Consider the following 13,179-nt stretch of genomic DNA (forward strand, 5'->3'; position numbering starts at 1 on the left):
AGAAAAGAAAATGAAATGATTTGGTTTTCCCGATATCACAATTTATATTTCCCCGGTGAACTCCCGTTATTCGATCGAGCATGTAACTTACTCGATCGAGTGGCCTCTACTCGATCGAGTGACTAAGCTACTCGATCGAGTAGCCTCCGCTAGATCGAGTCACCAGAACTAAAAGGGTTACTACGTCACAAGGTTAACTCCTATGGTTTTCGAAGGTCTAGACATGTGTCTAAGGTCAGTCAACGATGGTCAACGGGTCCCTAAAAGGACGGGTATTACATCTATGTGGTGGCGTTTGTGGCCATGTGGGTGTTGATTGGTTTTATGCGGTGGGGAAATAGTTGTTGGGCAAAATGAAAATTGATGGGTTAAAGGGTAAGGGTAAAACGGTCAGTTTGTTATTTTTTTGTCAGAATTTCAACTTGGTATTAAGTTTGTAATAAATGAAGATTTTTGGTATAAGTTTTGAAAAAAAGTTATCTTAGGTATAAAATTTAAAAAGTCGTGTTATAGAAGGTATAAATTATCAATTTACCCTAAAAATAATGAAAACAATATTAAAGTTGGATTTTGCACCATCAGACTGACATATAGGTGGTCACAAAATTTAACTAAATTGTCCTTTAACGAAAACTCGACTTGATTTTGATGCAATGTGAAAGCGCCCTTGATTACTTCAGGTAGAATATATTGATTTGATTAATTAACTATTGATTATGTTACACCCGTGATTTTATCATAATGGATAACTTATTTAAAATCGCAAATTTAATAATACTTAATTTTATGTGATATATTATTTATTTATTTTGTACTTTCAAAATTGTGCTTTAGTTTTTTAAAATTAATTTGGTTTTATTATAGTCCGGAAAACTTATAAAAGTCGTAGTATGGATCATTTAAGTGGAAAACCGAGTCACAAACCAAGTGCCTTAGTAATTGGGTCTAAACAAATCTAAGTACCTTCCTTAAGACAACCAAAGCTCTCGCTTTTAGGGTTTGATTCTCAATTTTTCAGCAACTTCGCTTCATGTTCTTCATTAGAAAAGAGGAGATTTCTCAATTAAAACTCATCCTAAATCTTTAATTTCTAGTAAAACTCACATAAAACCTCCAATTTTTAATCAAATTTATATCCGTTTGTTGTTCTAGAATCCTACCCACTCCCTCCTTTCTAGATAAGTACAGTAAAGATATTGAAACTCTTTCTAAAACCCACTTTTCCATATTTTTCTCCTCCTTTTCTAATGGTATCAATGTTAATAAAAGGATGTACTTTGAAGATTGGGACAAGGAATTCTTGGGTGCCAATGACTACTACGAAAATTTGAAGACTTGGAGCGTTACAAAGGTAATGGTGATGGATTATGTGTTTAGATGAGTGTTTCACATGAAAAAGATTAGTTCTTTTATGTGCGTTTTCCTTAGGAATCTCTTGTTTACGTTAGGTAATGTTTTGTGATTTTTGTATGATGAGTTTTATTGAATTGCTTTTGTTAAATGATTCTTTAATTGATGGTTTTATGTGTTGGTTTGGTTATAATGTAATAAAGATTAATGGGTTAATTGTAAGGTGTTAACTTATTGTTGTTGGCTCGATTTATTTTGATAAAAATCTTGTGCTTGAATCCATCAAGATGTGTGAAAATTATATTCTTAGAGTTGTATTATGTATCATTGTTGTTACATGTAAATTTTGGATGTATTTTGGACGAAAAATTGGTAAATGTCGACATTAAGATGCGTGCAGCAGTACAGAACCAGAGTAGAATGTAAGCTGCGACTGCCACCGCAAGCCGCTGTTTCAGTCTGTCAAGTTTTCGTAAAGTGGTCATAACGCCCTGGTTTCTTATCCCTTTTGGGCTTATGACATACCGTTAGAATCGTAAAAAGATTCTATATCATGTCCAATTGGTTTCACCTTAATATCATTTATACAAGTGATGATATGACCATTTAAAGTTGACAATTGTCGGAATTGGGTTCTAAACTTGTTGTATTGAATTGAGTTTATGTTTCTCGTTTATTGTGCTCTTAAAATTGACTCTAATGCTTATGTATGGTACTTTAACACTTGTTCTACATTAGAATACTTTGATGAAGTCTCATTCACATGTTTAATGACGGTTTTTTGATATTTCACCCATGTATACCATGTTTGCGTTAATTGGTCATTGGAATCAAGTTTGATTGTGTTGGATCAAACTCCCATGCTTTGTAAGCTCTTATTTGTTGTTGGAATTAACATCTAAGTTGTGTTACTATCTACTCATAGTACTCACTTGTCTTTGAACTTTGTCGTACTATGCTTGACTCCATAATCCGCCTCTTTCGTGTCGTTCGGCCGAACTTGGGGTACTCAGCTTCCGCTCTGTTGGCCCGAGTCTTGGATGCTAAATGTTTATCAGATGAGGAATCGGGAAATGTTCATCCCGAGAATTTAGGATGAGACCATATTATCGTCGTCCAATCGTATTTAGAAACGTTCATGTTGAGAGTTCGGTGTCGGGCTTAGGCTAGGGTCGTATTATTATCATCGCCCTACCGAGAGGATAATAGTCTTCTATGGTTTCCTGCTGGTGTTAGCGTGAGTATGACGCCATTTTTTGGAGGCGATCGTGTAGCGTTGGTCGACCCGACCATTAAATGTTGTACTCATGCGAGGTGGTGTCATTGTGCTTAGCATACTAGCATAAATTTTGCGCCTCTTCCATGCCTTTCTGGCGGATTTGGTCTGCTGGTTCTCTATCCGCCGCTTTTGTGCTGTTCTATCGAATTCAAGGTAATCGACATCCGTTCAGTTGCTTCGAGTCTTGGATGCAAAAGGTTTATTGCATGTCGAATCTGAAAATGTTCATCCAGAGAGTCTGGATGCAAGTTTAGACTAGGACCGTATATAATCATCGTCCTACCACGAGGATTGAGTCTAGAGTCATCTTATCTTGCTTAATCACGAGGAGTGACCCAAGGCCACGTTTTATAGGCCGTGAGCAACCCGTCCCTTATGCACGGTTTTCTAGGCCTTAGGCCATGTATTTGTGCCGCTCGTGTCGTATACCATAGTCGGACTCATGCTTATTCTAAGAGTAAGAATCTCTATTAATTCCTTCTTTGTTTCCTTTTGTTTTTTTTCAATTGAACTCACATGCTAAATTTACTCGACGAGTTGTTTGCATTAAATTGACATAGAATGGAATTCAGATGTTAGGATTTAATTTGTTGGATGCATTCTCACATGTGTTACGTAGCCAAATAGCTATTGTAGTTCATTAGTAAAGGCCATTATTGCAACGGGCGGGGTTGTGTTTTTTTTGTTTTAATTAACTTTACAATACGTACTTTCACACGAACTCGAATCTCTAAAACTGGTTTCTAAATTTCACCTAAAATTTAGTGGTGACTGTTTAAGAGAAATTTTTTTTTTTGAAAAGAAACGTCGCGTGGATGAATTTCCCTTGTCCACAATTTGGCGACTCTACGGGGATAGTGCGACTCGAAAAGGAAAACGATGACTATTAGGATTATATAGCATATGTTTTTTCTTTTACATTCATCATGCATAAACCAACGAGACTTTAGGATTTGGGTCATTTTCTCTCTTGGGTCGATCTTAAGGTAGGAAAATAACATCCACTATGCCTGATTTAAATATCGAGGTGGTTCCCCCGAGGTTAGCAAGTGCTTATCTTTCTTATTCACAGTGCTTATGGTGGGTTTGCACTTCCCTAACAAAGTAGGATCATTGGCATAAACTCGTAATAGAGGACCGACCGAGACTTAGAAGAGTCTAGGTTTATGCATAGCATCCTTAATATGCGAATGGATATATGTGATTTTTGAGTCTTTTTTTTTTTTTTCTAATTTTAAAAAGACTCTTTTCGAAATTTTTAGTCAAGATGGCTATCCTTTTTTCGAATTTTTGAGTCGTTGTCAAGCCTTATTTATTTCAAAATTTTGGCCCATTTCCAACCCTATATTTTCGAAAATTCCAATTTATTATCAATCCCGAACCTTTAAACGTTCTGTCTTTTGAAAAAAAAAGAATATTTTTGAAGCAAAATGCTGTCCAAATAGGATTAGACTTTTGGCCCATTTGGTTTTTTTAAACCAATATGTTCATTTCAAAGTATCCACACTCTAGCCAAAGCTAGGGAGGATTTTTTTAGACAAAAGGCCAAATGTGATTGGGCGGTAGATGGGGATGCTAATAAATCTATGTTCCACAAGGTTATTAAGCAGAGGCATGTACACAATGAGGTTATATAGATTGAGAATGCTGGTGGGTGATTTGTAAAAAACCTGAGGATATTCAGCAAGCATTTGTTTACTACTATGTTGAACTGCTTGACACAAATGCTAACACTACTGGTTTTTACTCCAATATTGTGACTAAGGACAGGTTGGTGGATGTTGAGGACTAGGATAGCATTGTGAGTATTCCAAATTATGGTGACATTAAGAAGATAGTTTACTCCATTCCAGATGATAAAAGTCTAGGGCATGATGGGTACTCTAGCTGCTTTTACAAATTTGGCTGGGAGGTCATTAAGGATGAAGTTTGAAGTGCAGTTAAGGATTTATTTAGGGAAGGGAGATTACTGAGCAAATTAACAGCACCAATCTGGTTTTGATACCTAAAGTGGACAATCCAATCTCTGTAAAGGAATTTAGACATTTGGCTTGTTTCAACACAATAAATAAAATAATATCCAAGCTCATTTGCTCTAGATTGGCAGTGATACTTCCTAAAGTCATTAATCATGCTCAGTCTGCTTTCATTAAAGAGAGAAGCTTAATGGGTAATATCATTATAAGCCAGGATTTAGTGACATTGTACACTAGGAAGAGTGCTTGACCCAGATGTATGATGAAGGTTGATTTGAGAAAGGCATACGATTCCGTTGAGTGGAAGTTTGTGCATCAGATGATGAATAGTCTAAATTTTGCTCCCATGTATACTCAGATGGTGATGGAATGTGTAATATCCACTACTTTCTCAATTGTTCTCAATGGAAAGGCCCATGGATTCTTTAAGGGGAGAAGAGGTCTAAGACAAGGGGACCCCCTTTCCCCCTTGTTGTTTACTCTTTGTAAGGAATATTTAAGCAGACTTTTAGAGGCGGTGTGTGTCAGGCCCCCTTTCTCAATGGACAGGCCCATGGATTCTTTAAGGGGAGAAGAGGACTAATACAAGGGGACCCCCTTTCCCCCCTTATTGTTTACTCTTTGTATGGAGTATTTAAGCAGACTTTTAGAGGCGGTGTGTGTCAGGCCTCACTTTAGGTTTCATCCTCTTTGCAATGGTATCAAGTTATCCCATTTGATGTTTGCTAATGACATATTGTCATTCTGCAAAGGTGATATAAAATCGGTGGTGACCATTTTGGAGGCATTTAATTATTTTTCTGAGGCATTAGGCTTGAAGATTAGTAATGAGAAGTCTGATATGATTTTCAATGGTATTCAACCAGATGCTAAGGATGCCCTTCTGAGGTTTACTAGTTTTAAAAAGGGAGATATTCCCTTTAAATATCTTGGGATCAGTATATCTTATAAGAAACTGGCAAGAATTGATTGTAATATTCTGGTTGACAGAATGCTAGCAAGGATTAGAGGTTGGAACAAGAGGTATCATATACTGGAAGATTAACCTTGGTAAAAGCTGTTGTAAATACTATCCATACCTATTGGCTCAAATATTCATTCTCTCTGATGATGTTATGGATAGAATCCAAGCTTTATGCAGGAATTTTTTTAGGAAGATAACGAGAGTTAATCAAAAGCTCCTTTAATAGCTCGGAGTACGATTTGTAAGCTAAAAGAGAAGGGGGGATTAGAACTGGTAGATAGCAGAACTTGGAATACAGTTGCAGTTAGGAAATTAGTTTGGTGGATGGTTAGCAAAAAGGACTATCTTTGGATTAAATGGATTGATAAGGTTTATATGAAAGGAAGAAACTGGATGGATTATTCACCTAGCAGTGCTAGCTCTTGGGCGTGGAGAAAAATCTGTGAGGTAAATGAGAAACTGAAGAGGGCTTATATTGGAGGGAAATGGTTGGGGGAAGATGGAGAGTATACCATAACAAGTAGATGTGAATGGCTCATGGGAAATAATGATATGAATGTTTCTTGGGTAAAGTCAATGTGGAATAGATTAAACAAACCAAAGCATTATTTTGTTGCCTGGTTGATTCAATATGGTATGCTCCTAACATTTAACATGATCAGTAAAGGTATGCTGAAGATGTGGATATTATCGGGTTTTGTTAGACTGTTACTCAATTCATTGATTGTAGCTAGTAGTCCAATATCATGTGTGGGTAACAAGAAACAGATGTAGGTTGGATTCTTATATAATGCATCCTATGAAGATTATTCAAACTACGAGGGAGGAGTGCAAAATGAGGATCATGAATTGTCAGATAGGGAAACTAAAATATGGCGAGATTATATGGTGTCAACAGAGAGGTTTAATGTGATGATTGGTAGAGTTTGCAAGTGTTGTAATGAGTTATTTCGGTGAGTTGGTATAACTCTCAATGTAGTGTAACAAGCGTATGTAACATGGTGAATGCCTTATGGGCTGCTTTTTAATATTACTAACATTTCCACCAAAAAAAACTATCCACACTTTGTTTCCAAAATCATTCCAACTCAATTGTAATACCGGCCTTATTTAAAGACCCGTTGACTGACCGATTGACCAAAGAAGACCCGTAGCAAGGGATATGGGAGAGGATATGAGAGCTACTATACTGGTTGCTCTACCTAGTAAAGGTTACTTGGCCGAGTAGTGAGAATACTCGACCGAGTAGGGGTTACTCGGCCGAGTATATCTACACTCGACCGACTATCACGTCTTTTAACGCGTTATTATAACACGCGAGATCGTAAACTTTATTTCATTTTTCGACGGTTCCTTCTCTTTATAACCCCAATTTATGTCTCTCTCACCTATCACCCATCTTTCTACTCTCTTAATTAGCCTAGACACAAACCCAACATAGGAGATGGTTCATTCTTGGAGTCATCGAGTCAGGTTGTCATCGTTGCCGACTTCGGTCTGCATCTCAAGGTGAGTTTATGTTTCATCGTCATCTTTCAGTAGGTTTTTGGGTAGTCTAGTAATAGAATGTGGTTACTACTTGTAGGATTCACCTAGGAGTCAAGCTTGGCTAGTTGCTGGATGCACTTTCATGGAATAGCGAAAAGATAGGGTTTCCCTACTCAGTTGATTGTATAATTGATTTAAGATATGTTGTTGTGATTTAATTGATATGATTAATATTGTTGGTTGACTGTTGTTGTTTGATTGTACTACGGAGTATTGGATTTGAGATGGATTGACGATGATTAAAAGGTGCGTCCTCGGCTGAGTGGAGTCACTTGCGGGAGTGGCTTCACGCCCTTGATTCGCCCCTTGTCGAACCCACCACAAGAGGGGATGTGCACATTAATGAACATAGGTTATCGCTCGTGTGATGAGCGTGGCTTAGGTGGGCAAGGCTGCAGTCCCCCACTGGTGGTGAGGATTATCTGTTGCGGCAGTAATCTGGCAGGGTTACACACTTAATTGTGTAGTCAGTTATGAGATGTGATGGTGAGATGGAGATGATTGTGGAATGGTTGCTTTTATCATTGTTGTACTCTGCTTATCTTTATTATTCAGTGAACTGACCCTGTGTTGTGTTTTTAAAACTAGGGTGATCCATTCAAGGATGGTAAGCAGTTGGTTTATCAGGTACAGCTAGTCTTGATGCTTGCGGGACATGGAAGTGAATCGAGTCATCACGCTACCGAAGTAGATATTGTTGTCACTCATGTCTAGTAGTCCTTCGGGTTATTTATGTTGTATCTTTCTCACGCTCGTTTATGATGTAAAGTGTAAAGCTATTTAAAAAATGTTCTGTTATTGTTTATTTGATCTACTTACCTCGGGAAACCGAGATGGTAACACCTCTATACACTGAGGTGGTCCTTGGTAAGGCACCTTGGTGTATGGTGGTGTTACAAAGTGGTATCAAAGCGACGATTTTAGAACCTGGACCAATGAAACAAATAAATGTAGGGTGTCGAATTAAAATGAACCTAGTGTATGTGTGTTGGAGCCCCTTCTGTCGGTTTTGGGAGAGAAGGCACCCTCATCTCAGAATCCCGACCGCAGTAATACTTAAGCTAGCCACCGTGGAAGGGTAGATGTATAGGAGTGTATCTATGCAAGTGTGTATGTGTGTCAAGTGTGCATGTATGTAGAAGTCTGTGTAGTAATGAGTTGAGTGTGGAATATGTGGAGTTCTAAATGCGCGAAAATGGTTGTCATCGATGAAGTGCTAGTAAAATTAAGTGTGCGTGCATGTATGGATGAGTCGGATGATAAGTCTAAAGTCTTATGCATAGTGGTACATGACCGGGGAGGTAACAAGCAATGGTAGTGTTGTAACACGACAAGAAGGACGGGAGCGTAAACGTGTGCTTAATGGTATATGTATGTGTACTTGTAACAATGATGTAGATGTATGCTCGTCAATAGACTTTGAAACATATGACATGTCCTACTTGCAACATAGCCAAGTTGGTTGCGGTATATGTGTTGTGGCATGGATTGTTTTACTACCGGTTATGTGCACTATAACATGTGTTGCATAAGTATATTGTAATGAACTTTAAAACTCAAGACGTGCCTTGTGTATGATAGAAATAGGGTATAATTGTGACGAGCCCGATTATGTGGAACTCCGAACGATGTTTATTGTTTTGCAGGGAAATACTCTTTGTATCTTCCAATTTTATCACTGTTCTGTTGAACTCGGCCGAGTAACCGAGTAGGCCATACTCGGCCGAGTAAAGAGGCACTCGACCGAGTATTCAGAATGACAGATTAAACCAGCTACTAATCTCTGAGTACTCAACCAAGTAGACCGAGTTCCCAAAAATCGCGGCCCAGCTCGGTTATTTCCGGAAAACCTTATAACCCTTTTCCTTCCTTTATTCCGCCTCCTACCTTCATTCTATACAAAATTTTCTCTCTTTCAAAATACTAAGGTGATTTTTGGTTGTAGTTGCTCTTGGATTTCCCTCTTGCTTTGTTCAAATCTCCAACTAAGGTAATGTATCTAATCAATCGTCTTAGCTTTTAATTCAATCAATGGAAAACTTGCCCCAAAATCTAAATTTTACTCTTGTAATCCAATGTTTTTATACTTCTATATTGTTATTTTGGTCATATTTGCTCTTAAACACAACCTATTTGATGCGTGTCTTTTATATAAGGTTTTCACCTCTTTTTTTACACGCATTTCTGTGCTTTTTATGTAACATCTGGCTACAAATACCCCCGAATATTCTACTTTGGTCCGTTTATTGTAATTTGCAGGAATTGACTGAAGAGAAGCTAAATCGAGCCTTAACTGTCCCAATTGCATGCATTCATGGAAAATAAGGAGCTGGAGCTTAGAAATCTAACACTTGGAAGACGCATGAGCCGAGTTTGGGAAGCAATTCAAGGTCTAACGTGCCTATGTAGCTCGATCGAGTGGTTAACTGCTCGATCGAATGCTTTATACACTCAAGATTGATCGATCGAGCTGGTTGAGGGGTCGATCGAGGAGTTTATGCTAGTGGTGCTCGATCGAGTGGGTCACATCTACTCGATCGAGTGGTTTAGTTATGATATTGCTCGATCGAGTAGATTATTCTTACTCGATCGAGTGGTGTCGTGTGTTTTAGTTAATTTCCGCCTAATTATTTATGGGCTTTTGTAATCAGTCCATAGATTAGTCTTGAGAGTGAATTTTAGTATAAGACTGGAGAGGAGTAATTACGTTACTCATCTCTCTTCACTTGGTTTTTTTTTGACAGGTACGCGACACACGCGTCACTATTTATGCTCAAAAACGGTTTTTATGCTTGAAACCACCCAACTTATGTTGGAAATTCTCTAGGGTTTACCTCAAAGTTTTGATTTTTGGTCACCTAGATTGCCTCTAGGATGTTCCCTGTGAGTTAATGAGTGATAGCAATGCTTTACTTGATTAGTATGTCATGTCTTTTATGAGAAAATTTCGTCTTAAAACTTCGTATTAAAAAGTGTATTACTTGAAAAATAGTCCTTGCTATGGCAAATTTCTGGAAAATCCTTGTTGAATTCATCTTTTGCAGCATGCCGAAATCAAAAGCCCCAGCTAAGAAGTGGACTCGCGCCAATGTCAACTTGGAAACTGGCCAATCTAACCAAGAACCCATTGTTCCTCCAGTGGACATTTATCCATCGGTAAATTTCTCTGACTTCAAGCAGGGGGCTACTTTTGTGGCCTTAATGGGTCGGACCATGAGACCGACTCATTGTGTGGACCCCAAAATCTTGGAGACCTGTGGAGGTTAAAGGGGATATCATTCACATTTTTGAGATATTGGTAATGGAGGGACTCTACCATCTTCAAAAGAAGTCATGCCCATACCTCACCTTGGAGTTCCTGAGCTCCTTCGTTTATGATGTAGAGGGAAAAACCGTTTCCTTCTACCTTATGAACGATGACCATAGCTTGATACTTGATGAGTTTTCTAACCACCTTAGGCTAAAGACTAAGAAAAAGGGGTACTTGAGTGATGTGGCGAAAAATAGTGGGGCACCTCACTACCTACCTTACCTAACCGAGAGACCAGTTCCGAGTGCGAGTGCCATGTTGATTAATGATGTTCAACATGTGTCACTCCGTATGTTCCTTAGGATGATGACTTGTCTACTATTCGGGAGGGAGAATGTGAGCAAGATGAACACCCATGAGGTAATGCTGTTAATGTCCTATCTTAACCCTCGTCGAGGGAAGTCTTTTTACAATAGTGCTCCCGGGGTTTTATGCTCTGGTTTGTCTCTTATTGCACAGTCTTCGAGCCGTTACCTTACTTGTAGGGCCATAGTGACCGCTTAGCCCAGAGATTGACTGACTTTGAAGCTCCACCTGCGTCGGGTACTGGGTTGTTCGAATCTATCCCTACAATGGATAAGAAGTACTGTTGTCATAATAGGTGACTTAGGAAGTTGGAGAATGGGTCTTTTGCTTGGAGGGTGAGAGGATCTATGTGGATGGTGCTTCCCGATCCCGAGCACCTTCCCGTGGTGGACCAACTGGCAGAGTATGACCCGGTGAGTGGTGAGAGTAGACCCGACCCTCAGTCTTACCTGATCGATCCCAGGATTCTAATAGACCTACCTGAGCCTATCTCCGTGTCGGAGAAACAGTCGATCGCTCTCCCGCCCCACGACCAACGTAGAGGGAGAGCAGCAAGGGTGGCTGAGACTGAGACTTCCTTTTCTACACCTAGCTTTTACCCATCGCAGTACTCGCCCTACCCTATTATCCACGACCCTAGGATGCAGGTTAGCGACCTTCCTGAGCGGATCTCTTCTACCTTGGTGCTAGGGACCATGCATGAGATGGCCTACAACCAGGGTATAGGGAAGGACTTGGCACAGCCGCTTTGGTGGAGAGGACCCGGGGTTGACACTGGAGTATTCCATAGTTATGGGGTTGATCCCACCTTTTGTAGACCACCCACAGAGACCGAGTTTGGCTACCTCGCAGGACCGTGGGGAGCCAACTATGGCAGTCAGCTAGACGAGGTAGGGAGGTGGACCGGCGGTGGAGGCTACTCATCTGGAGCTTATCAGGGAGCGGGAACATCTGGAGCAGGGACAGCTGGCACCGGAGGTGGTGAGGATATGGAGGAGGATGCGGACATTTGAGTTCGCTTTGTTTTCTAGCCTTGTTTTTCTTGATTTGTTGTTGGATATTTGCTGAACTTTCACCGTACTCCTTTATTTTTGCGTTTTAATTGGCCATAAGGCCACTACTTGTTTTCCGTACTGCTATTGGGTCATTTAGACCGTGAACCTCAAGCTGAGGATAGACATCTAGTTGTTTTGCAGGATAAGACATTGGTGTTATAGATATGAGTGGTCAAAATTGTATTCTGCGCCAGAAGATTCGGCCGAGCTTGCCGATAATCGACCGAGTATCGCGTACTCGACCGAGTACTCCTTGGTACTCGGCCGAGTATCTAGACATTGCATTCCTCGCTATTTGTATTTGTTGTAGAGTACAGTTGAGTATCTATTTTTCTATGTATGTATCTTTCGGTGTCCTAGTATTGGTTTAAGTCTTCATGGTATAAACTTTGCTTATATGGTAATGATACACGGTCAGAATCAGTGCTGAGATGGTAATAGTAGTATAAGAACCGAAAAGGGGTGACGGAATGGCAATGGTATCATCATGGTTCACATACGTACAATTTACATCTCTTTGTCTATGTTGCATATACCTATTTTCCTTAAATTGCATGAATATAATGGTTGTTTATTTACATTACATGCGTCTCGTAATTGTTACGCGACGTGATATATGTTCTATGTTGTTGTTTCTTTGCGCCCTTATGAGCTTGGTCCGATGGGTGGAATGAACTGCGGGGACGAGGTTCCTTTTTAGAGGGGTAGATAACATCACGGTAAAAGTCCTAGCAAGTTGACAGAGTACTTCTATGTTTCACCGTTGTTTTAACTTTCAAGTCTTTAACTTGTCACAAACTTATGTAATATGTACTTTTGATGTCGTCATCTCAGAACTTAATGGGGTTACGATATCAACTTTGTCACGTAATTAACTTGGTGGTTGTATATAGTAAAAGTATAGTGATTCTGTGGTTGACAAAACTATGTCAAAATATGTTTATAACCTAGTGTCATATATGTCTTAAACTTATTTGGTGTTCGTCGTTGTGGGAGTGATAGGTCTTTTCTTAGGTGCCTTGTCTTGTCGTGTTTGGAGGTGTGAGACAAACTTCGGGGATGAAGTTCCTTTTAAGGGGGGAAGACTTTAATACCCGCCCTGTTTAAGTACCCGTTGACTGAACGTTTGACCAAAGGAGAGCTGGATATGGGAGAGGATAGGAGACCTACGTTACTGGTTAATCGACCTAGTAAAGGTTACTCGGCCGAGTATGTCTATACTCGACCAAGTATCACGTCTATTAACACGTTATTATAAAACGCGAGATCGTAAACTTTGTTTCATTTTTCGACGATTCCTTCTCTTTCTAACCTTAATTTCTCTCTCTCTCACTCTCTCTCTCTCTCTCTCTCTCTCTCTCTCTCTCCCACCTATTACCCTTCTTTTTACT

The 13,179-nt window shown here is 39.5% G+C and overlaps 1 long non-coding RNA gene across 1 annotated transcript; it reads left to right on the top strand.

The window, feature by feature from the left end:
- The first annotated feature begins 930 nt into the window (after positions 1-930).
- LOC141633146 (uncharacterized) lies at positions 931-8,090 on the top strand. The gene is made up of 2 exons (XR_012537949.1): positions 931-1,351; positions 7,706-8,090. It is a non-coding gene; the product is annotated as an uncharacterized LOC141633146 (long non-coding RNA).
- The last annotated feature ends 5,089 nt before the right edge of the window (positions 8,091-13,179 follow it).

This window comes from Silene latifolia, chromosome Y, assembly GCF_048544455.1.
Source record: "Silene latifolia isolate original U9 population chromosome Y, ASM4854445v1, whole genome shotgun sequence".
NCBI classification, from domain to species: Eukaryota; Viridiplantae; Streptophyta; class Magnoliopsida; order Caryophyllales; family Caryophyllaceae; genus Silene; species Silene latifolia.